General features: G+C 43.9%; 1 protein-coding gene across 20 annotated transcripts in view; it reads right to left on the bottom strand.

Annotated features, from left to right (window-relative positions):
• Positions 1-22,544, bottom strand: part of MYT1L (myelin transcription factor 1 like) — a 556,234-nt gene that overhangs the window by 263,798 nt on the left and 269,892 nt on the right. For all 20 annotated transcript variants that reach the window (XM_064363806.1, XM_064363803.1, XM_064363802.1 and 17 more), the window contains one exon: positions 3,931-4,076. The gene's annotated coding sequence lies outside the window, so the exon portion shown is untranslated. The remainder of the gene's footprint in view (positions 1-3,930; positions 4,077-22,544) is intronic.

Raw genomic sequence — 22,544 nt, forward strand, 5'->3', positions numbered from 1 at the left:
CAGAACAATTCCTGGAGCCTACAGTTAGGCAAACTGCACAACAGTGACTAAAACAGAATTCAGAAAGTAACATCAGACTTTGAGGGCAGAAAGGACGGCAGGCAGATGAGTGAAAGAAAGTAGTCATCAATTTCAAGGACTGAGAGGAGGCATGCAACTTCTTACAGAGGACCATTCTGTTCTACGTTCCGTCTGAGAGGGTGAGAAATAGAGCCACATCCCATTCTGTCTCCTATGGACCACAGAATGCAGACAGTACCTATGCTCACTTTATAAACACCAAACCTAAGCCACGAGGAGCTAATCCCTTTGTCCTAACATGTAGCTGTACGTGACAACTGAACAGTATTTCACATCCATTACCTGACGCTTCCCGTCTCTGAGTTTTGTATTTTCCTTCTCTCAAGCCAGCCATTTCCAGATTTATTCATCTAATAAACTAATGTTTAAAGAACCACTGTTGGGATGATCTCCCCTCTGCAAAGGTCTCTTGGATTCCTCTGCTCCCAATTAAGATCTCTTCTGTGTCCCCCTCAACAGCTTGCACAGACCCCTGTGGATTCATTGAGATGTGACGGAGTACTTAATATGGCCCAGAAAACATGCCCAGCTCTGGAACGCAGAAAGGAACAAGACACACATTTTGCACTAAGGGAAAGACTACGGTGTAGCCTTCCTATAGTCCTCTCCATGCCTTATGTTTGTTCAATGTGCGAAGCCTTTGAGGGCAAGGACTGCATCTCGTTTATTTTTACACGTACAGACACAAGAGTTCCTGGCACAAAACAGGTACTTGGCACTGTTGAAAGCATGAGAGAATGATGAACAAATGATAAATGCCCACTCATTACTTAGCACTGGTGGTGGAAAAGGGCAGTGGTAGAAGCAAAGTCTGTTCTTTGAGTGAGAGTTTTGTCATGTCGTTTCTAAGTGCCAGTTTTTGAATATTTTTCTTAGAGTTGAATTTAGGCTTGAATTAAGAACTGAAATTAAAGGCTTCCTGGAGTTCCTGATTTGTGTTAAGTCTAAATCCTCAAACATCTTTCCTTCCCACCACGTTGTACACAAGCCTTCTTTCCAGGACAGTTAGCCATAGTTCAGGTCCTGTCCTGGCTGCTTATTAATTATGTTATCTTAGGTTAGTTACCTAAGCTCACTGATCTCCTCTTTACTGACCTCTAAAGAGGGAATAATAGTCATGCTTCCTTGCAGAAAGAGTTCGTGGTTGCCCAGTGCTGGTGCTTACCGTATACGGCTCTATGAGTGATAAGTTTTATGATCTATAACGGACACAGTTGGGGAATTAAACATGTGCTCCAAGCCTCTCTACATTGTTAGTATTCATGGTGGTCTTGGATGATGCCTAATACATCTAAGTATCTAAGCTTGGATATTTTCTAGTCTCTTGTCATGAACAATAAACCCCTGGACGCCGGGGTACCTTCAATCGCCGAGATTAGGTGGAACATCTCATGCCATTGTTGACTTTCTACCTAAGAAATTACCGCTAGAGAACAAAGCCTTCAAAATTACTGCTAGAGAATTAGGTCTTAAAAACAAAGCTGAGTTTTAAAGAAACTAAACAGAAACATCTTCGTCTTTGGGGAAGATTTCAGAAAACTTTATATTTGATATTCTTATATAATTCTCATTGTTAATCATACCAGGCTCAGAAAAACGATGTAAGAATCTGAACTTTTTTTTCCAAAGAGAAAGAATTATTTAAAGTCATGATACATGCTTAAATTTCACATAGAAATTCTTTACTAGAAAGTATTAAAAAAAAACCTGTTTCTGTCTCAATAAGAAACATAGCCATATGATCTACAAATTCAGTGCAATTCCTTTCAAAATCTTAAGGTCATTTTTTTTCCAGAAATAAATCTATTTCAAAATTCATATGGAATCTTAAGAGACCCCTAGATAGCCAAAACTATATTGAAAAAGAACACAGACAGACATTTCATACTTTCTGACTTGAAAACTTACTACAAAGCTACAGTAATCAAAACAGTGTGGTACTGGCATAAAGACAGAGATACAGACCAATGGAACAGAATAGAGGACCCAGAAATAAACTCTTGCATATATGGTCAAATGATTTTTGACAAGGGTGCCATAACCATTTAGTGGGGCAAGGACAGTCTTTTCAACACACAGAGGATAACCATATGCAAAAGAATAAAGTTAGACTCTTACCTTAAACCTGTAAAAAAAAAAATTAACTCCAAATGGGTTAGCAACCTAAACACAGAGGCTAAAGCTACAAAACTCTTAGAAGAAAATAGGAAGGATCAGCTTACTGATATTGAATTTGGCAATGATTGATTAAATATGATACCTAAAGTTAGGTAAAAAAAAAAAAAATAGTGAAATTGGGCAACATCAAAACATAAAAGAAAACAACGAAATGTTTTTGTGTCAAGAGACATTACCAACGAAGTGAAAGGCAACCCGTGAAACAGCAGAAGATACTTGCAAATCATACATATGATAAGGAGTTAATATCTATAATATATAAGAACTCCTACAACTCAATAACAATAAAAAACAAAGAACCTGATTAAGGCAAAGGACTTAGACATTTCTCCAAAGAAGACATGCAAGTGTCCCATAAACACATGGAAAGATGCTCAACGTCATGAATTATTAGGGAAATGCAAATCAAAACCACAATAGGATACCACTTCACATCCACCAGGATGTCTAGTATTTTTAAAAAGAAAACCATAGGAAACAACAGTGTCAGCCTGGATGTGGAGAAACTGGAGCCCTGTGAACTGTGGCAATAATGCACCATTTTGTGGTGCAACCACTATGGAAAAGAGTGGCATTTCCTGAACGAATTAAAAATACAATATGATGTGCATGATCCAGCAATCCCACTTCTGGGTTGATGCCCAGGAGATGTAAAATCAGGGACTCAAATATGTATTTCTACACCCAAGCTAACAGTAGCGTCATTCACAGTAGCTGAGAGGTAGAAGCAGCACACATGTCTGCTGAGATGTACAGTGGACTATTATTTAGCCTTAGAAAGAAAGGATGTTCCGACCCATTCTGCAACATGGCTGCACCTTGAGGACATCATGCTAAGCGAAAGAGACCAGTCACAAAAGAACAGATACTGTACGATGCCCCTCACAGGAGGTGAGTCTGGTGTCACATTCATAGAGACAGAAAGCAGAGTGCTGGGACCAGGGAGTGCAGGGGAGGCCTGAGCACTTAGTGTTTAATTGGGACTGGGTTTCAGTTTGTGAATGAAAAACTTTTGAAGACGGAGGGTGTGACCATCGCATCATGAGTGAATACACTTGATATCACTAATTATACATTTGAAAACCGTGAAAATGATACACTTCATGTTATGTGTATTTTACTACAATTATTCTGAAAATAAAACGTGGCAACCTGAAGTTTTTCGAGGAGCATGACTCCCAGAGCCCACAGTGGCAGCAAGGGAGGTTTATCAACAGGAACTGACAGAAACCTACAGGCACTCTGGCAATGCAAAAGAGTCCCTAATTAATGACTTTCTTAATTTCCTTAAATATAAAATATCCCAAAATAGAACTAATAATGAACATAGGGATCTGTATTTAAAGGGACTTTGTACCAAGGAGCTTCTCTATGACTGTTGAAGGGTGAACCAGACCTATTAGTATGTTTATAAATTCTTCTTTTGGGTGCTGTTGTAGCTAGATCGCAGAAGGCTACTTGAGTCTTTGTTTACCAAGAGATTACATGTTCTGACTTTATACTGCATGGTTTATTAAAAGCAAGAGGTGTGGTATTCTATATCGAATAAAATACTGCTTCCTTCACAAACATATATTTACGCATTTCAAACCAACATATTTTAAGGTATATACGCAAAACACCTATCAGCATGTAAAGCTTAAAGTATTAATACCACATAGAGTTCCTTACCTTTAGGTGGCTCCTCGGATATCCATATGTCTGTGAGACCAGCCGGAACCTTTCTTGATGGAATTCTGTTGATAGCTTCAAAGACGCAAACACTTGACTGAATTCAATAACTACATTTTTTTCCTCTTCCACCAGATGTGGCCACTCTAGAGAAGAACAAAAAGGCAGAATGATGAGGCTGATATTCATAATAAAAGCAAAACCCTACCTGAGGCATGTGATTGTCAGGTCTTTAACCCATCTGCTGCAAGTAGGCAATGAGGCCAGGCTAGGTACACAGACACATGGAGATGACGAGACACATGGAGATGAGACACAAGGAGATGATAAGACACACGGACATGATGAGATGAATGCAGACATATGGGGATGGTGAGACACATGGAGGTGATGAGACACACGGAGGTGATGAGACTCATGGAGGTGATGAGATACACGGAGGTGATGAGACACACGGAGGTGATGAGACACACGGAGGTGATGAGACACACGGAGGTGATGAGATACACGGAGGTGATGAGACCCACGGAGGTATACTCATGGAGGTGATGAGAACCACAGAGGTGATGAGAACCACGGAGTTGATGAGATCCATGGGGATAATGAGACACATGGAGATGAGATACATGGAGGTGATGAGATGCATGGAGATGAGATGCATGGAGATGACAGGCATGGGGATCATGAGACATCTGGATATGATGAGACACATGGAGGTGATGAGACTCATGGAGATAAGATGAGAGGGATGGCGGCAACGACCCCCTCATATCACACCCAATTAATTTCCAAGAAATTATTCCTTATAGAAAAACCTTTTAAGAAAAGTAATGAAATTACTCTTTGTAATAAAAAAATTCACAAAACTATAAATATATGCTTATAAAACTAGGGGAAAGAGTCATTTTTCTGACTGAGTCTACAAAGTATTAAGATTATAAAGTATGTGGAGACAAAATACATGTGCAGAAGCATACGTGATGTATCTGCACGTGTATTTCATAGCTTATATCATCAGCAGGCTGCTGTGTGTGTTTGTATTTTTGTCCTCAGTTCAAAGGATAGCAAATAAGTTATGGCGATTTCCACATAAAAGGTTTTACAAGAGCATGTTATTTACTAATTAAAAAGCAAAACACAGTACAACATCTTGAGTAAGAATTTAAAATTTTTTTTTATAGCTATAAAGCAACATCCAAAATAGTATTTAAAATGGGGCTTATGTACAAACCTCTATGATTAATATTTATATAGTAGTCACAGTTATTTCCAACACATTCTGAGATATTACTAACTTGACTAAGAAAGGTTGGGATAGCATTCGAGATAGTGGTTTTATAAAAATTCAAGTTAATTCTCACCATTTGAAAAACACCAAATAGACATATTTAAATAAACCTTATAAATAAACCAATATAAAGCAAAATAAGAGATTGAGAATTAGTAGGACTGGACATTAATGAAAAAAGCCATTCTATGGGCTATATTGCCAATACTATGCTAAAACAATCATAATATTTTGCTTTCATAAAATATTATTACATTAATTTACACAATGACTTTTTCTACTGGTAATCTTAAAAATTCATCTCTAGATGAATTCAACTCTAGAACGTTCTATAGATTCATCACGTTGTCCATCACTGTTTTGGGAAAAGTGTTTTTCTATTCCTCAGTGTTCATAAAAGGTAGCAAGGAAGAAGACCTGGTGACCATCAAGCCACCCGTGTGGGAGCAGCCACAGTCCCAGGCCCTCAATGGCAGGTATGACTGACCACTGTCAGGAGAGGGACAGGTTTTTCATTAAAGTGATAAGCATCTATAAAACAGAATTTAATGGACAAAATTACAGGTTTTATTTGGAGTGTGCTCTCTTCTCCATGTGCACATTCACCAGTCATGGAGTCGGAAGTGTCCTTCCCATTCCCAGGTGAAACGGTGAAGCAGTGAAGCACCTTCAGCCTCTCACCAGTGCTCATCCAAATGTCCCAGTGTGGGTCCTCTGGTGCCCTTCCTGGGTCCCTCGGGCTCTCCAGGAGAGAGGACACACCCTCACAAACATGAGAACCCCTCTTGGAGGAAGGGGAGTTAGAGTAATTGCTGGGGGTGAGACTACCTCTGTTCCAAGATGTGTTTCCGTCTGGGAGTCACTTATAAGATGAAGATTTAAAAGCCACTGACAGATGGAGTACAGGCTAAATGCCCTTGCAGGGTGTATGATGCTGCTGTTTACTAAATGTGTGTGTGCATGTTCATATATGTATACACACACACACAGTGTGCTTTTAACAATAGGGCCTCAACCAGGGAAAAATTCACAGGACAATCAGCTAATAAGTGAGTCTGTGACCTGCTTTTCCCAGTTCTTCAGGCGCAGTAGGAAGGAATATGCACCCACGGCTCTGGCTGCTCACAGTTCCCTGTCACAGATGCTGCTTGTGATCATTGGTAATGGAATTCCCAGGATGAGCTCTTAAACTGTGTGTTTAGCAGGCAGCTTAGCTGCAAAACAAAAATAACACCAGCCAGGTGGGAGCTCCTTGGGGTTCTCAGGCACACTCTGTCCTCAGCCAAAGCTTTGCTGGCCTTTCTCCTCATCCACCTTTCCTCTAATTTCCCCCATGAGAATTAGTGTTTTTTTTCTTTATGGCATTTGTCATTATCCAAAATTATATTATGCAGATTTTGGTTTTAAACTGTTTTGAGGTAACTGTAGATTCACATGCAGTTGGAAGAAATGACACAGAAACCCCATGTACCCGTGTCTCAGTGTACCCCAATAATAATGTTCTGCAGAACCTTAGCACATACTCACAGGCAGAACGACATTGATTCATCCCACCGATGTGCAGATTTCCTACTTCCTCTTGGGTTCATTTATGCATTTGTGTTTAATTTTGTGCACTTTTAGCACCAGTGTAGGTTTCTGTGTCTATGACCACAGTCAACATGCAGATAACCATCACTGAAGGAGCAAGGGTTCCTCTGTGCCCTTTTATAGCCTTGCCCACGTTGTGCCCCTTTCATTTACAAGACCACCCTCTTCCCTTTCATAGCCATGGCCAGCCTTTTCCTGTTCATAGCCACGCCCACTTTCCCTGTTCATGCCCACGCCCACTTCCTGCCCTTTCATAGCGACGCCCACTTCCTGCCCTTTCATAGCCACGTCCACCTTTTTCTTTCATAACCACGCCCACTCCACTGTCTTTCATTGCCATGCCCATGCCCCTTCCAGTTAACAGCCATGCCCACTTCTGCCTTTTCACAGCCATGCCCACCTTCATTTTCATAGCCAAGCCTAACCCCTTCCCTTTCAGAGCCAACTCTCCTGCCCTGAACCCCTGGCAACCATCCATCAATGTTTCTATCATCTTGTCATTTCAAGAATGTTCTATAAACGAAGTCATACACTGTGCAAAGTGTGCAGATTGGCTTTTCTTATTCAGCATAGTTCTCTGGTGCTTCCAGCTGGGTTGCATCAATAATTCCTTCTAATGGCTGAGTAGTATTCCATGGTATGGCTGGACACAGCTTAACTCTTCATGCTTTGGAGGCCACCTGGGCTATTTCTGGCTTTTGGCTACCGTGAGAAAAGCTTCTGTAAAGATGTGTGTACAGGTTTTACTGTGAATGTACATTTCCATCTCTCTGGGATGAATGCCTGACAGCAGGATAGCTGGGTCATATGACAATTGCATGGCTAGCTTTAAAAGAAAATTCCACACTGGTTTCAGAGTGGCCGTACTATTCACTTTGCCACAATCGACGCACCAGTGATTCAGTTTCTCTGCCTCTTAGTCAAAATTTGGTGTTGTAGTTGTTTCATGTTGGTCATTCTAGGTATGCAGTGACAGCTCATCATGGTTTTAACCTGCATTTGCCTGATAGTTGATGGAATCAAATATCTTTTCATGTGCATTTGGATTTCAGCTTTAGTGAACTGTCTGCCCATAGCTTTTGCCCATTTTCTTACTATATTGTTTTAGATCACTGAATTTGAGACTTCATTGTATATTCTAGATATTAATTCTTTGTTGAATATTTGATTTGTAAATATTTATTGTCTTAGCTGGGTACGTTGCAGAGCAAAAGTTTTAATTTTAATGGCATCCAATCCATCGATTTTCCCTTGTGGAGTGTGTGTGTGTGTGTGTGTGTGTGTGTGTGTGTGTATCTCTGTTTATGCATTTATGTTCTATCTTCCCCCACTGAAAAGCTACATTCCATTATGGTAGACACTTTGCTGTCTAACTTATTTCTAAATCACAAGAGTCTGGAATTGTGCCTGACACACAGTAATGATCAACAAATTCATGTTGAATGAATAAATAAATGAATAAACACTAGTTCATTAGGTAAAACCGTTTTAAGTAAGTCTCTTTTCTAACACTGGGGAATAAGTAAAAATGGCATATTGACATTCTGCAAAATGATTTTAAGTCCACTATTCTCTTGCGGTTTTCATAATTCCCTGTGGGGAGGACAGTTCAGCATTGATTCCTTTACTTCAGAGACGGGCCCAGGACTTGAGGCTCCCTCTCAGTGACATCGGCGTCTTGTTTCCACTCTAGTATGCTGCCGCCCAGGATTCCCTCAACATTTAGAAGTGACTGAGGATGATTAAGGGAAGAATTAATTCATGTGGGAGCAACGAAACTGTACATCATACTACCTTAAAGTGGAATACGAACTGAAATCATACCAAGTGTGATTGCAGCTGATGTAAACTCAGGGACAGCTGAGTCATGTCTGCTGTTTGAGGGAAAGAGGAATTCACTCAGTCTCATAGACTCAGCGGCCTTACGGTCCCTCTAAAGGCCTGTGTGTTGCCCACACTGGCGGGAACTGAATGGCCCTCCCCATTTCTCTGAACAAAGGGTGCCTGGCCTGGTGGGCCTGCAGCAGCTGTAGCATCCCCGCCTGTTACTCTAGGTGCGGGCATCAAAGGGGTCACAAGTGCTTTTTACAGGATTGTTTTATTATTTCCAGTGGCTTTCCATGAAAGCACATGCAGTCTTGTCCCAGGCGACACCAAACAGCCATGCAGGGCGCCACAGTGCGCACCCAGCGGTCCTACTCTCCGTTTGTGCTGAGCAGAGCCTCCCAGAGCCAGTGGACTGCTCGGTGCTGGGGGCACTTCAACCCTGCCGAGGGTGGGCATGTGCTGCGGGTTCTCCCCACAGTCCCCGCAAGAGGCCTCGTACTGAAGCATGAAGGGGCGCGGGGCTGCTGTTCGTCAGGGGCACATAAGGCCTGGGTGACATTTCTACAAAAAAATAATATCCCAAAATGCTTAATAATGTCTGTGTCTTCTTAGGCTCTCCACTTTTCAGGCTCACTGCATTTACAAAAAGAAAGGATAAGGAAAAAGCCTCATTACAGAGAAAAATTGGTCTATAGATAGATAATTACAAACTGATGATTGTCACTGAAACTGTGGTGGGTTTTCTAGAAAGAGTTTTGCAGGAAGCTTTGGAGGCTGCAGCACATCTTGTGTTATGGCTTTTTCTTGACTGTCACAAAATTTAGCATACCATGCTGTAATTGTAGATCTCCTAAGCAGCACCCTGACCCCACCACGAGCTCTTCAGGGAAGGGGTCAGAGCCCATTAGACTCTAAATCCCAGAACCGGTCCACGGCAGACCTGCAACAGGTGTGGAACCGAAGTTTGCTCAATTTCATGAGTGAACCAAAGACGAATTAAGCTAACAAATCTGTGTCTGTCATCTCACGCCAGCCACAACACCTAAGCACATCAGACAGCGTGGCAGTGAGGAAGGACGGCAGCTTCAGGGTCACACAGTCCCTGCTCTTCACTGTGGGACCATAGGGTCCCCTTCTCAGGACCTTAGGCCGTTTCTTCATTTTCCCATTGTGTAGGACAAATAAGTGATTGTAAAAACTCAGTTGTAGATCAATGAATTATTCATAGCTGTATTATAAAATTCATTTTAATTTTATCATTATTAATATTCATGATATATGGAAAAGATTTTTACTTTCCCCCTTTAACAAGGGTACTTGCTATTTATTTTAAATTAATTATGTAGTGAATAAAAATCATTATTTGTCCAAAAATTCAAGAATGATATATTACCTTTAGTTCTTTAGACTGATTATATATTAAAAGACAGATTGAAATGTAATGATATGATATATCCTGTAATGAAAAGTAGGCACAAAACATAAAATGACCTTCTGTTTGAGATTTTTGCATTTAAGGCTAAAGAAAGCCAAACCTGTCTATTTACTTTCTCTCTTCTTTCCTCCCTCCCTGTCTCCCCTTCCCCCCTTCCTTCCCTCCTTCCTTCCCTCCTTCCCTCCTTCCCTCCCTACTTCCCTCCCTCCTTCCCTCCTTCCTTCCCTCCCTCCTTCCCTCCCTCCTTCCCTCCCTCCTTCCCTCCTTCCCTCTTTCCTTCCCTCCCTCCCTCCCTCCTTCCCTCCTTCCTTCCTTCCCTCCTTCTCTCCTTCCTTCCCTCCTTCCTTCCTTCCCTCCTTCCTTCCTTCCCTCCTTCCTTCCTTCCCTCCTTCCCTCCTTCCCTCCTTCCCTCCCTCCTTCCCTCCTTCCCTCCTTCCTTCCCTCCCTCCTTCCCTCCCTCCTTCCCTCCTTCCCTCTTTCCTTCCTTCCCTCCTTCCTTCCCTCCCTCCTTCCCTCCTTCCTTCCTTCCCTCCTTCCTTCCCTCCCTCCTTCCCTCCTTCCTTCCTTCCCTCCTTCCTTCCTTCCCTCCCTCCTTCCCTCCTTCCCTCCTTCCTTCCCTCCCTCCTTCCCTCCCTCCTTCCCTCCTTCCCTCTTTCCTTCCTTCCCTCCTTCCTTCCCTCCCTCCTTCCCTCCTTCCCTCCTTCCCTCTTTCCTTCCCTCCCTCCTTCCCTCCCTCCTTCCCTCCTTCCCTCTTTCCTTCCTTCCCTCCTTCCTTCCCTCCCTCCTTCCCTCCTTCCTTCCTTCCCTCCTTCCTTCCCTCCCTCCTTCCCTCCCTCCTTCCCTCCCTCCTTCCCTCCCTTCTTCCCTCCTTCCCTCTTTCCTTCCTTCCCTCCTTCCCTCCCTCCTTCCCTCCCTCCTTCCCTCCCTCCTTCCCTCCCTCCTTCCCTCCTTCCCTCCCTCCTTCCCTCCTTCCCTCCCTCCTTCCTTCCCTCCTTCCCTCCCTCCTTCCCTCCTTCCCTCTTTCCTTCCTTCCCTCCTTCCCTCCCTCCTTCCCTCCCTCCTTCCCTCCCTCCTTCCCTCCCTCCTTCCCTCCTTCCCTCTTTCCTTCCTTCCCTCCCTCCTTCCCTCCCTCCTTCCCTCCTTCCCTCTTTCCTTCCTTCCCTCCTTCCTTCCTTCCCTCCTTCTCTCCTTCCTTCCTTCCCTCCTTCCTTCCCTCTTTCCTTCTCTCCTTCCTTCCTTCCCTCCCTCCCTCCCGCGTTTCCTCCTTCCTCTCTCTCTCCCTCTGTTCTCCTTTTCTTTCCCTCCTGCTTTCTCTCTTTCTTTACTTTCTCTCTTTTTTTTATGATTCTTAAAAAAGTTTGTTGCCAAATGATGAGGTAGAAGACAACATTCCAGGCTGATATTTGTAAGCACTTCTCCATATATAATGTATTAGAAATAGTTATCTTTATTCTTTATATATATATATATAAGCTAATTTGGTTACACATTTTACTGTGAATTGCTTTTCCTTTTAACATTTAAAGAATCAGAGAAATCGCGATGTGCAATGGAAGGGCTTTGATTAACTGATGTGACTTAGAGGGCGGGTACAGGTAATTTTGAGGCAGATTTGGTCCTTGCGAGTTTATTCTGAGGATTCCTTACGCTTCTTGTTTTCACTAGTGGCTCGTTGTGAATATGTGGTTTAACCTGTCCACGGCCCTGCATTAGGGAGCTGTGGACTCTGCAGCCTGGCCGTGGGGGCTGCAGTGGCTGAGGGGGCAGAGCTGAGTCACAGGGGTGCCAGCACATGGGCTTGGCCTCCTGTGACCGTGAGAGCTGCCAGCAAGCTAGAGTCTCATTTGGAGCCCCTCTAAGCAGTTCTATTTGTAATGAAATCTATATTTGAGCTATTCAGTTTTAAATATAGCAGCTGAAACAGCTGTGTTTAGCACCTTTATTCACACAGACCGTCTTGCAACAACCTTGAAAACTGCAGGGAATTTGTCAATGTCAAGGAAGGAGCATTCTGTCAGTTACCAAGTGTGTTTATTACCAGAGGGATGGAGGGAGGAGGGACGCTGAAGGACTCTGATGCCCTCTTTCTCCAAAGATGAAATGAGCAACTGCACACTCCACCGCTTCAGCTCCCTGTCACCCTGTGGAGCCGAGAAATCTGGATTCCGGGAAATTCTTCCTCCCGGTCCCTGAGAGATTCTGCAGCCCAGCTTCAGACTGCTTGTGGTCTGATGGCTGCAAGTGTGAGCCATCACAGTGAGCAATAGGAAGACAAGGTCTTTAAAAAGGTGATGTGTGATCTCATCAGCATCATACACGCACGTGGTTTAGTGGTAAAATACTACAACATGGCTCATTATGAAAACAATGCTCCCTGATAGCCACCCCGCCTTACTTCCAGCTCCCAAGAGGGAAAGCTTTCAAGGCTTCCAGCCATTTCTTTTGGCCTTTGCCTTCAGACACTAAGTGAATGCTTCTATACTGCAGGGTGCAGCATGGTTTCCCATCACGAATGCATCTCTACCACAGGGGGCTGCAGGGTTTCCCATCACGAATGCATCTCTACCACAGGGGGCTGCAGGGTTTCCCATCACGAATGCATCTCTACCACAGGGGGCTGCAGGGTTTCCCATCACGAATGCATCTCTACCACAGGGGGCTGCAGGGTTTCCCATCACGAATGCATCTCTACCACAGGGGGCTGCAGGGTTTCCCATCACGAATGCATCTCTACCACAGGGGGCTGCATGGTTTCCCATCACGAATGCATCTCTACCACAGGGGGCTGCAGGGTTTCCCATCACGAATGCATCTCTACCACAGGGGGCTGCAGGGTTTCCCATCACGAATGCATCTCTACCACAGGGGGCTGCAGGGTTTCCCATCACGAATGCATCTCTACCACAGGGGGCTGCATGGTTTCCCATCACGAATGCATCTCTACCACAGGGGGCTGCAGGGTTTCCCATCACGAATGCATCTCTACCACAGGGGGCTGCAGGGTTTCCCATCACGAATGCATCTCTACCACAGGGGGCTGCATGGTTTCCCATCACGAATGCATCTCTACCACAGGGGGCTGCAGGGTTTCCCATCACGAATGCATCTCTACCACAGGGGGCTGCAGGGTTTCCCATCACGAATGCATCTCTACCACAGGGGGCTGCAGGGTTTCCCATCACGAATGCATCTCTACCACAGGGGACTGCAGGGTTTCCCATCACGAATGCATCTCTACCACAGGGGGCTGCAGGGTTTCCCATCACGAATGCATCTCTACCACAGGGGGCTGCAGGGTTTCCCATGACGAATGCATCTCTACCACAGGGGCCTGCAGGGTTTCCCATCACGAATACATCTCTACCACAGGGGGCTGCAGGGTTTCCCATGACGAATGCATCTCTACCACAGGGGGCTGCAGGGTTTCCCATGACGAATGCATCTCTACCACAGGGGGCTGCAGGGTTTCCCATCATGTAGGACTGAACTTCCACGTCCCGTCTGGGGGAACAGGGAGGTGCGCTGTCATGCTCCACGCCCAAGCCCTTCCTGCAATTTCTGCCCCCAGCATGGTTGTACTGGGCAATACATTAGATTATTAGGTAATGCTTTACCGTCATAACTACAATGACACTATTGCCAGATGAAGCACACATGAATGCGATGTTCCTTATCCACACAATTAACAATTGTCCATCTGCAATTAATCATTGTGTCCGTGCACCCGCATGCTGCTCTCCTGTGTGCTTATCATGACTCCATCCCAAACTCCCAATCCCAACGTAGGGAAAAACAGCTTAGGTATCAATTTGGTGTTCTGTGTAACGTCTCAGGGAGTCCTCTGTGTCCTCTCATCTGGCCTGGTCCATACTGGTTCTCCAGGAACTGGGGCTGTGACGGCGCCCCGTGGCCATCAGCAGGTCCCTTTCCCATCTCTTGTAATCTCTCTCCTCCTTGCTGTATCCCCGTCTTCCTCTGTCTTGATTTGCTTGTTGGTGGGTTTTGTTTGATTGTTTTTGGTGGAAGACATAATCCCACAGCTTCCTGCAGAAAGGTTGTTGGGAGATTTTTTGAAAACGATTCCTAAATGTTAACATGTCTATTTCGTCTTGACACTGATATTTGTCTGAGTGAAACAGTCTAGATTAGAAATAACTTCCCTGGAGGTCTGATGGAGTTTCTCCTGTGTCTTCCTACCTTTTGAGGATTGTCTGAATCCTTTCCCCAGATCCCCGTACCCAGAGTCATCATACGTTTCTCTTTGCTTCTAGTGTTTCAGCTGTTCCACAGGACGAGGAGGTGTGGAGCTCTGTTTTCTCCCATCATAGGACGGATCCTGTGGCTCCTCCAGGGCCGTCGCCTTTCCCATTTATTTCAGTGGTTGTTTCCTCTCCATTTTCTCTGATCCTCTCTGGAACTTACAGGATTCAGCCAGTGGTCCCGCAGGGCTCAGGCCCTCTTCTCTTACTTCCATCCCTTTGCCTTTTGGTTTTAATCGTCTTTCCTCTACTTTACCTTCACTCCTTTCTTGTGAGATTTTTAAAATTTAAATGTCAACACTAGTCTTTAAATTTCTAAGCGATCTCCTGTTCGACTCATCTTCTCCCTCTTCTCTTAAAATAAATCTGTTCTCGTACAGCAAACCCAATGTAGTTTCTCTCCTGTGACTCAGACAAAGTCAGCTTCTTTGTTTCTCTTGAACGGTCTTTGTTTTCTTCTCTTCTGTGTGTTTGTTTGGGTTCTTTTCATATTAGAGGGCTTGCACGAACACCTGGAGATCTTCATCATCTGTTCACATTTAACAGGGCAGCATTAGAAAGTCTCTTGGAAACCTTTTCACATGGGCGGGGCCTCCTGAGCTGTGGGGGGCTTTGTGTGCTCTGCCTGGGCTCTTTACTGGGGGTGCCCTTGCCCCCAGAGCATAGAGCAAGAATTGGATTCTGAGCCAGATGACATGAACTTGGATTTTTAAAAAGAATACGTTTCCTCATAATTCCTAGCATATCACTACGGGTCTCCTTGCTCAAGGCTGTCTGTACTCAAGATGTTAACACTAGATATTCATGCCATGAGATTGGGCACATAAAGAATCTCTAGAAATTTAAGGTAGAGAGCCTTCAACAAATGGTTGTTTAATGCCCATTATGTAACGCTAAGCTTTTTAGACACACAAGACAGTTTATATGTAATATCTGGATTCTTCAAGTGTTGACAGCAGAATTGAGGAGGGGAGAAGTCCAGAGAAAGGGGCTATGGAAAATAGCAAGTGTAAAACCACATTTGAGGGACAGGCTCCACATTATTTCCTTCATTCACAGAAGCCACTCGAGGCGACCACACGGTCAGTGCCTAGACCTGGTGGAGTTGGAGCCGGCACATGTCCTAGCTTCAGACCCCCTGGATCCCATCCCATGCTTGGGAGACTGTGTCTTAACCACAGGTGGAATGGCGTCCACACCATCCCAGCAAGGTTTGAGGATTTCCAGCTGTTAACAGGACAGAAGTTGTCCAGGAGAACACGGGGAAGTGACATTTTTGAGATCAGATGGAGGGAAGCACTCCAACATTCTGACACAGATACGGTGCAGCTTTCCCAGGAGATAAAAATGCGATGAACACATCAAGGACATAATTATCCTCACCTTCCTGAGGGAGAATAAAAGGATCTGTGTACAGAGAGGAGACTTTAAGATACTGTGCAGGGAGTTTTTCATGATTTTTTCATGCAATAATCTATACAGTTCTGAATTACAGACAATATAAGTTCTTGACAGTCTTAAGCTGTTTAGGCGAAGTGATTGACAATGTTATGAAACGTAACATATCTAATAGAATTAATGTAGAAAAAGATAAATATTTCTATTTTAGTGAAGTAAATACATTTCAGAGAAGCTTGTTGGAAAGTAAAATTTTCAATGGAATAACTCTAATTTATTTTCATTATAAAATATGAAATGATTCCTGACTTGATTACATCAAAGTGATAAAGTCAAAATTACAAAATGAGTGTATGACCAGGCGTGGTGACTCTCCTGCCTGCCTGAAATCCCAGCACTCTGAGAGGCTAAGTTGGGAAGATCACTTGAGACCAAGAGTTGGAGGCCAGCCTAGGAAACATGGGGAGAACCCGTCTCTAGAAAAATAAAAATGGTAGCCAGTCTTGGTGGCACATGCCTGTGGTCCCAGCTACTTAAGATGCTGATGGGAGCATCGCTTGGGCCCAGGAGATTGAGGCTGCGGTAAGCCATAATCATTCCATTGCACTCCAGCCTGGGCTACAGGGCAAGACTCTGTTTAAGAAAACAAAAAAATTAAGGGCACTTCTAAAATCTCATCACATTACAGTAGTATAGTCGTAGCTGCACTATTCAAATTAAAGATGAACAAAAACTTTAAAATAATTATAATATTCAAAATTAATAGCTACCTACAAAGTCACAAATATATTCAAAGTTAGAATTTATAGCAATATAAAAACCTTGACAGCACGTCTCCTCCCTCACCTTGCTGGATGCATTAATCCTTTCAAAGAGTCAGGCCTTCCCAGAGTAATTGCACTTTGATTAAATTGATCACTTGCCTCAAACTGCTCATCATTTCAAACTCCTCATCCCAAGTAGCCGTTTTAATCACCCTCCCCTGACTTGAAATGACCAGCCTCAGTAACCTGGCATGGTTTCCTGTAAGGTTCTAAAAGGGACGCCATGTCTTCCCCGTGCTTCTCAGTCAGCCTCTTGCTTCTTTGCAGTGAATTTGCTCTCAGAACAGCGGAGGGTCTCCGTGCTGCCTCCCATTCCAATATGACCATGTGTGTTTTTTATCTACTGGGAGCAGATGATGCTTTTCAGTTAACTTATAAAAATGCGGCTCATTTTGGAACTTGATTTCCTGGGGCACATCAATCTCTCTCTTACACATGCATGCACACACGTGTGTACATACGCTCACACATGCAAGCATGCACACATGCGCAAGCATGCACACACGCACACATTCACACGCGTGCATGCACACACATGCGCACAAACGCATACATCACACGCACACACATGCATAGACGTATGCACACACGTGCACACATGACACACATGCACACACATGCACACACGCGTGCACACACATGCACAAGCACACACAAACATGCACACGCATGCACAAACACACATGCACACACGTGCACACACGACAGACGCATGCACACACACATACGTGCGCAAACACACACGCACACAAACGCACACACACATGCACACACACACGCACACAAACACACACGCACACACACACGCACACACACGCACGCACACACAGCATCTAGAATCAAAGTTGGAAGTTAAAGCAGAAAGAAGAGATTAGGCATAAAATAACAGCAAGAAAACGAAAATTCTGATGTTTTCCAGAAATGATTTATCCTTTTGCAAAAAAAAAAAAAGAAGTGTGTCTTCCTGTCTCCTGCGTCCTGACGTTTTTCACACCAGCCCTTCCCACTGTTTAAGTTTTATTCATTTAAAAATGCCCAGCTCAAATACCTTCTTTCAATTTCCAAAAAAGTGATCTATATTCCTTAAATATCAAACACTTTAAACTTCTAATGTGGCACCAGAATTATATCTCCTGTGAGGTTAGGGCCACACCCTACTTCTCTTATTAAACTGGATATTTATGGTCAAGATCAGCACAGAGAAACGATAATGATAACAGAAAAGCTCATATATCCTTGCTGGGTAGCAGGTGTGTTCCAAGAACTTTATAAACATGAATTCTTGTAAACCTCAGCACAACTTCCAGTGAGACAGGAACCCCTGGGATCTCCATCTTCAGGAACACAGACCTGAAGAACAGCCTCGCCTCTTCCCTGCTGTGTGATCACAGGCACTCGCTTGGCCTTTGTGAACCTCAGTGTCCTCAGCATTAAAATGGCATGGTTCATAGATATTCTCTGTACATTTATTGTGAATTTAATGAATATTTGTTTCTCAATTTTACCAAAGTGCTGACCTACAAACTACTGATTCTACAGCAAGATCAATTCCAGGAGGGGTGATGGGGCAATCCCAAGAAATGAAAACGGGGTGGGGCGTGGAGAGGAATGAAAGGTGAGCTGGTCAGGGGCAGTGGCTGCCCCTTTCAAGTGTGGGCTGAAGGAGAAGAGCTGCCGCTGGGGTCCTGCCCTTGCTTTTCTCCATCCTGTCCTCAGAAGAACTGACCAAGAGCTATCTGGAGCAGACGGCAGCACTCAGGAAGCAGTGGCAGCCGGGGTCAGTCAGTGTCATTGCAGAGGAGTCGTTCAAAATAGCGTTTACATCAGCTCAGAAAATACAAAGCCAGCAATACATTAACAAAAGGTGTGTGATGCCTCCACAGGGAAAGTCACAAAACTTTATTAAGAAATGTTAAAGGAGGCCTGAATCAATGGAGAGATGAATCAGATCGTGATTCGGAAAACTTAACATGGTAAGATCTCAATTCTTCCCCAAATTAATAGACGTTGTGATTTCAATTAAAATACCAAATGAGATTTGTAAGGAGCTTGATATATATACACGAAGAAGCAAAGGGTTGGAAATATCTCCAACATTTGTAAAAAGAAGCAGGAAAGGGGTGTTGCTCTACTTGACATTAAGTTATTCTGAAGCTGTAGTCATTAAATCCATGTGGTGTTGGCTTGGGATACGGAAATTAATCTATAACATAGAATTTAAAAACCCGTAAATAGGCCTCTGAGTATTGTGTGGAAAGACTTTGGAACAGAGAAGGAATACCACAGGATTTTAAAGATATATATTCCTTAATAAATGGAATGAAAAAAATGATTACTGGCAAAAGATGATGCTGTATTCCCACATCGTGTGCAAAGAATACTTAAGACGGATGAAGAAGTTAAACATCAAAAACAGAGCCTTAAGTCTAGGTTCACCTCCCAGCACCTTGGGAGGCCAAGGCAGGAGGATTGCTCGACCCCAGGAGTTTGATACCAAACATAGTGAGATCCTGTCTGTACACAAACAAAAACAAATACATAAAACTAAACTTTAAAACTCTTCCTAGAAAACGTAGATGAATGTGTATTTAGATCTTGGGGTAATGAAAGATAAACAGGACCCCCATAGCATTGACTCTAAAAGAAGAGTTAATTTGAAAATATTAATATTAAACATTTGTGGGCCGGGCACGGTGGCTCAAGCCTGTAATCCTAGCACTTTGGGAGGCCGAGGTGGGTGGATCACGAGGCCAAGAGATCGAGATCATCCTGGTCAACATGGTGAAACTCCATCTCTACTAAAAATACAAAAAATTAGCTGGGCATGGTGGCGCGTGCCTGTAATCCCAGCTACTCAGGAGGCTGAGGCAGGAGAATTGCCTGAACCCAGGAGGCGGAGGTTGCGGTGAGCCGAGATCGCGCCATTGCACTCCAGCCTGGGTAACAAGAGCGAAACTCCGTCTCAAAAAAAAAACAAAAAAAAAAACATTTGTTTATCAAAAAACATCTTAAGGAGAGTGGAAGGTCAAATTACGACCTGGGAGAAGATATATTTTTGATTTACATGAAGAATATATCAAGCATTAAAGATAAGTAATAAAAGCATACTCAACACAATAAAAGTGCAGAAAACATTAAGCATTTCACAGGAGGGAATGTACACGCCACGAATATATGGGAAAATCATCAACAATTATTGTTAGAGAAATGCAAAGTAAGCCCTCACGAGACACTGTTCCCCTACCATTTAATCACATTGTTTTTGAAGTCTGACAATTCCAAATGCTGGAGAGATAACGAGGGACAACTTCCTAGATGTTTAATTTCCTATCAACATGATGGTGCCGGAGCCTGCTGACACGTGAAAGAACCTGAGACATCTTCTGGTCCAGGGAACTTTACGTGGTGATCGCCGATGTCCCAGGGGTTTGGAGGAGACGCCTTAGAATCCGCATAGGGGACTGGGGGCATGAGCTGAGTCATGAGGAGCTGCTGCCCCCGCCAGCAGAGCCTCACTTGCACACATTTCCCTAGAGGGCTTCCCCCAGCAGAAAGGAGAGTCCGAGGTTGCAGCGGCTGAAGGCTTCTCCAGGGAAGCACACTCGGTGCATAGACAAGCAGGGAGGAGGTCACAGAGCAGGTCAGCCAGGGCAAGATGAGACTCTGGGCCCTCCCTGTCCTGAAACACAGGCCAGGTACCTTCCAGTTCACAACTGGCTTCCTGCAAACGATTCATGGGAAGACAGTAAACCAGCTTCCCTGCACATTTTATATTAGGTAAATTTCTAAAATGTCATCATTTAAATCCGCAATAAAAATAGATGTAATGTATTATTCACTTTGTAAATAAACATATTGCTAAACAATTTACCTTAAGGAAAATGTCTGAAAGATAATAGTATTTCCCTCACCTATAATGATACAAAATCATATGAAAGTAATCTAAAGATAAAATCTGATTTTATTTTAATGATCCAACAGTAATATTGTTTTTTTTTTTTTTGGACACAGACACCTGTGTGTTTTTTTTAATGTGTATAAGTGCAAGTGTGTGGGGGAGAGTGTGTGTGCATACGTGTGAGAGAGAGAGAGAGAGAGAAAGGGAGGGGAGAGTCACAGTTACTTAACTATTATTGCCTTTCCTTGCTGATAGGATAAGAACATTTTTCTCTCTGAATCTGAATTTAAAATTCATCTTATCTGAGGCCACAGGTGTCTGGAGTCTGTGGCTATTGGGGGGTGGCCTGGGACTGGGGCAGATTTAAGCCTGGGGCTGCAGAGTAAAACTTTTAGAAAAACACATAAGGAGAAAACTCCTTGACATTGGTCCGAGCAATGATTTTTTGGATGTGACCCTAAAATCCTAGTCAACAAAAGCAAAAATGGACAAGTGGATTGTATCACTGAGGTTCTGCAAAGCGGAGGAAGCAACCAACAGAGAGAAGAGAGATGGACAGAATGGGTGAAACCTTTGCAATCCTGTACCTGATAAGGTGCTAATACCCCACGTATATAATAAACTCAAATAATCTCAATAGAAACAAAACAAATAACCTGATTTTACTAATGGGCAAAGGGCCTGAATAGACATTTCTCTAAAGAAGACACACAAATGGCCAACAGGTACATGAAACAATGCTCAGCATCACTAAGCATCGTGGAAATGCGACTCAGAGCCACAGTGAAATAGCCCCTCACACCTGCTAGAATGGCTATTTTAAAAAAGACAGAACACAAAAGTATGTGAAGATGTGGAGACAGGGAGCTCCAGATGTTGTTGGTGGGAATGGAAATAATGCAGCCAGTGCAGAGAAGAGTGTGGGGCTTCCCCAAAGCCTCAATCTACAGCTCCCACATGACTCAGCCACCCCAGGACTGGGTGTACATCCAATCCAGAGGCTATGAAATCGGCATGTTGAAAAGATACAGGCTCCACTACGTGCACTGCAGTGCCATTCACCACAGCCAAGGAATGGAATGAAATCGAGCTAAGTGCCCATCAACAGATGAACAGATAAAGAAAATGTGATGGATACACACACATAGAATGGAATGCTATTCATCCTTTAAAAATAAAAAGAAGGAACTCTTGTCATTTGCAACAATATGGATGAATCTGAAGGACATTATTCTAAGTGCAATAAGCCAGGCACAGAAGGACAGAGGTGCTGCACGGTCTCACTTATATGTGGATTCTAAAGGGAGGAACTCACAGAAGCAGAGAGCAGATGGTTACCAGGGGCCAGGGTGAGGGCGGCGGACGGTGGTTACCGGGGCCCAGGGCGAGGGCGGCGGACGGTGGTTACCGGGGCCCGGGGCGAGGGCGGCGGACGGTGGTTACCGGGGGCCGGGGTGAGGGCGGCGGACGGTGGTTACCGGGGACCGGGGCGAGGGCGGCGGACGGTGGTTACCGGGGCCCGGGGCGAGGGCGGCGGACGGTGGTTACCGGGGGCCGGGGTGAGGGCGGTGAACGGGAGACCTTGGTACAGGGTATGAAGTTCCAGCTGGACAGGACGAATGTGTCTGGAGACCTCCTCCACAGCACAGTCACTGGAGTTAATAAGAATACATTACACTCTTGAAACTTGCTAAAAGAGACTTTAAATGTTTTTACCACACAAAAACGGTAACCATACGAGGTGATGGAGTTGTTAATTAGATTGACTTAACTACTTCACAATGTACACATGTGTCAAAACACCACATTATACACAAATAATATATTCAGTTTTTATTTGTCATTAAGCTGAGAAAAAATAAAACAAAAAATCTACCTGACCTTTTTTGTTGTTCCAGATCTACCACAACCCGAAAACATAGGAAAAGCCTAATCTGAACAAGAGAGATTGGCTGTAATAGTAAATTTATCATTCTTACCCACTCTTTGCAAAAGAAAAGTTGGTATTTCCTGCTAAGCTAATCCACCCACGTTTCCATGTTGCCATCACCTGCTGTTTGCCCATCAGTCCAACTGTCTAATCTCCTGCATTGCG

The sequence above is a fragment of the Aotus nancymaae genome, unplaced genomic scaffold, assembly GCF_030222135.1.
Source record: "Aotus nancymaae isolate 86718 unplaced genomic scaffold, 86718_ANA_hifiasm-v0.15.2.pri h1tg000057l, whole genome shotgun sequence".
Taxonomy (NCBI): Eukaryota; Metazoa; Chordata; class Mammalia; order Primates; family Aotidae; genus Aotus; species Aotus nancymaae.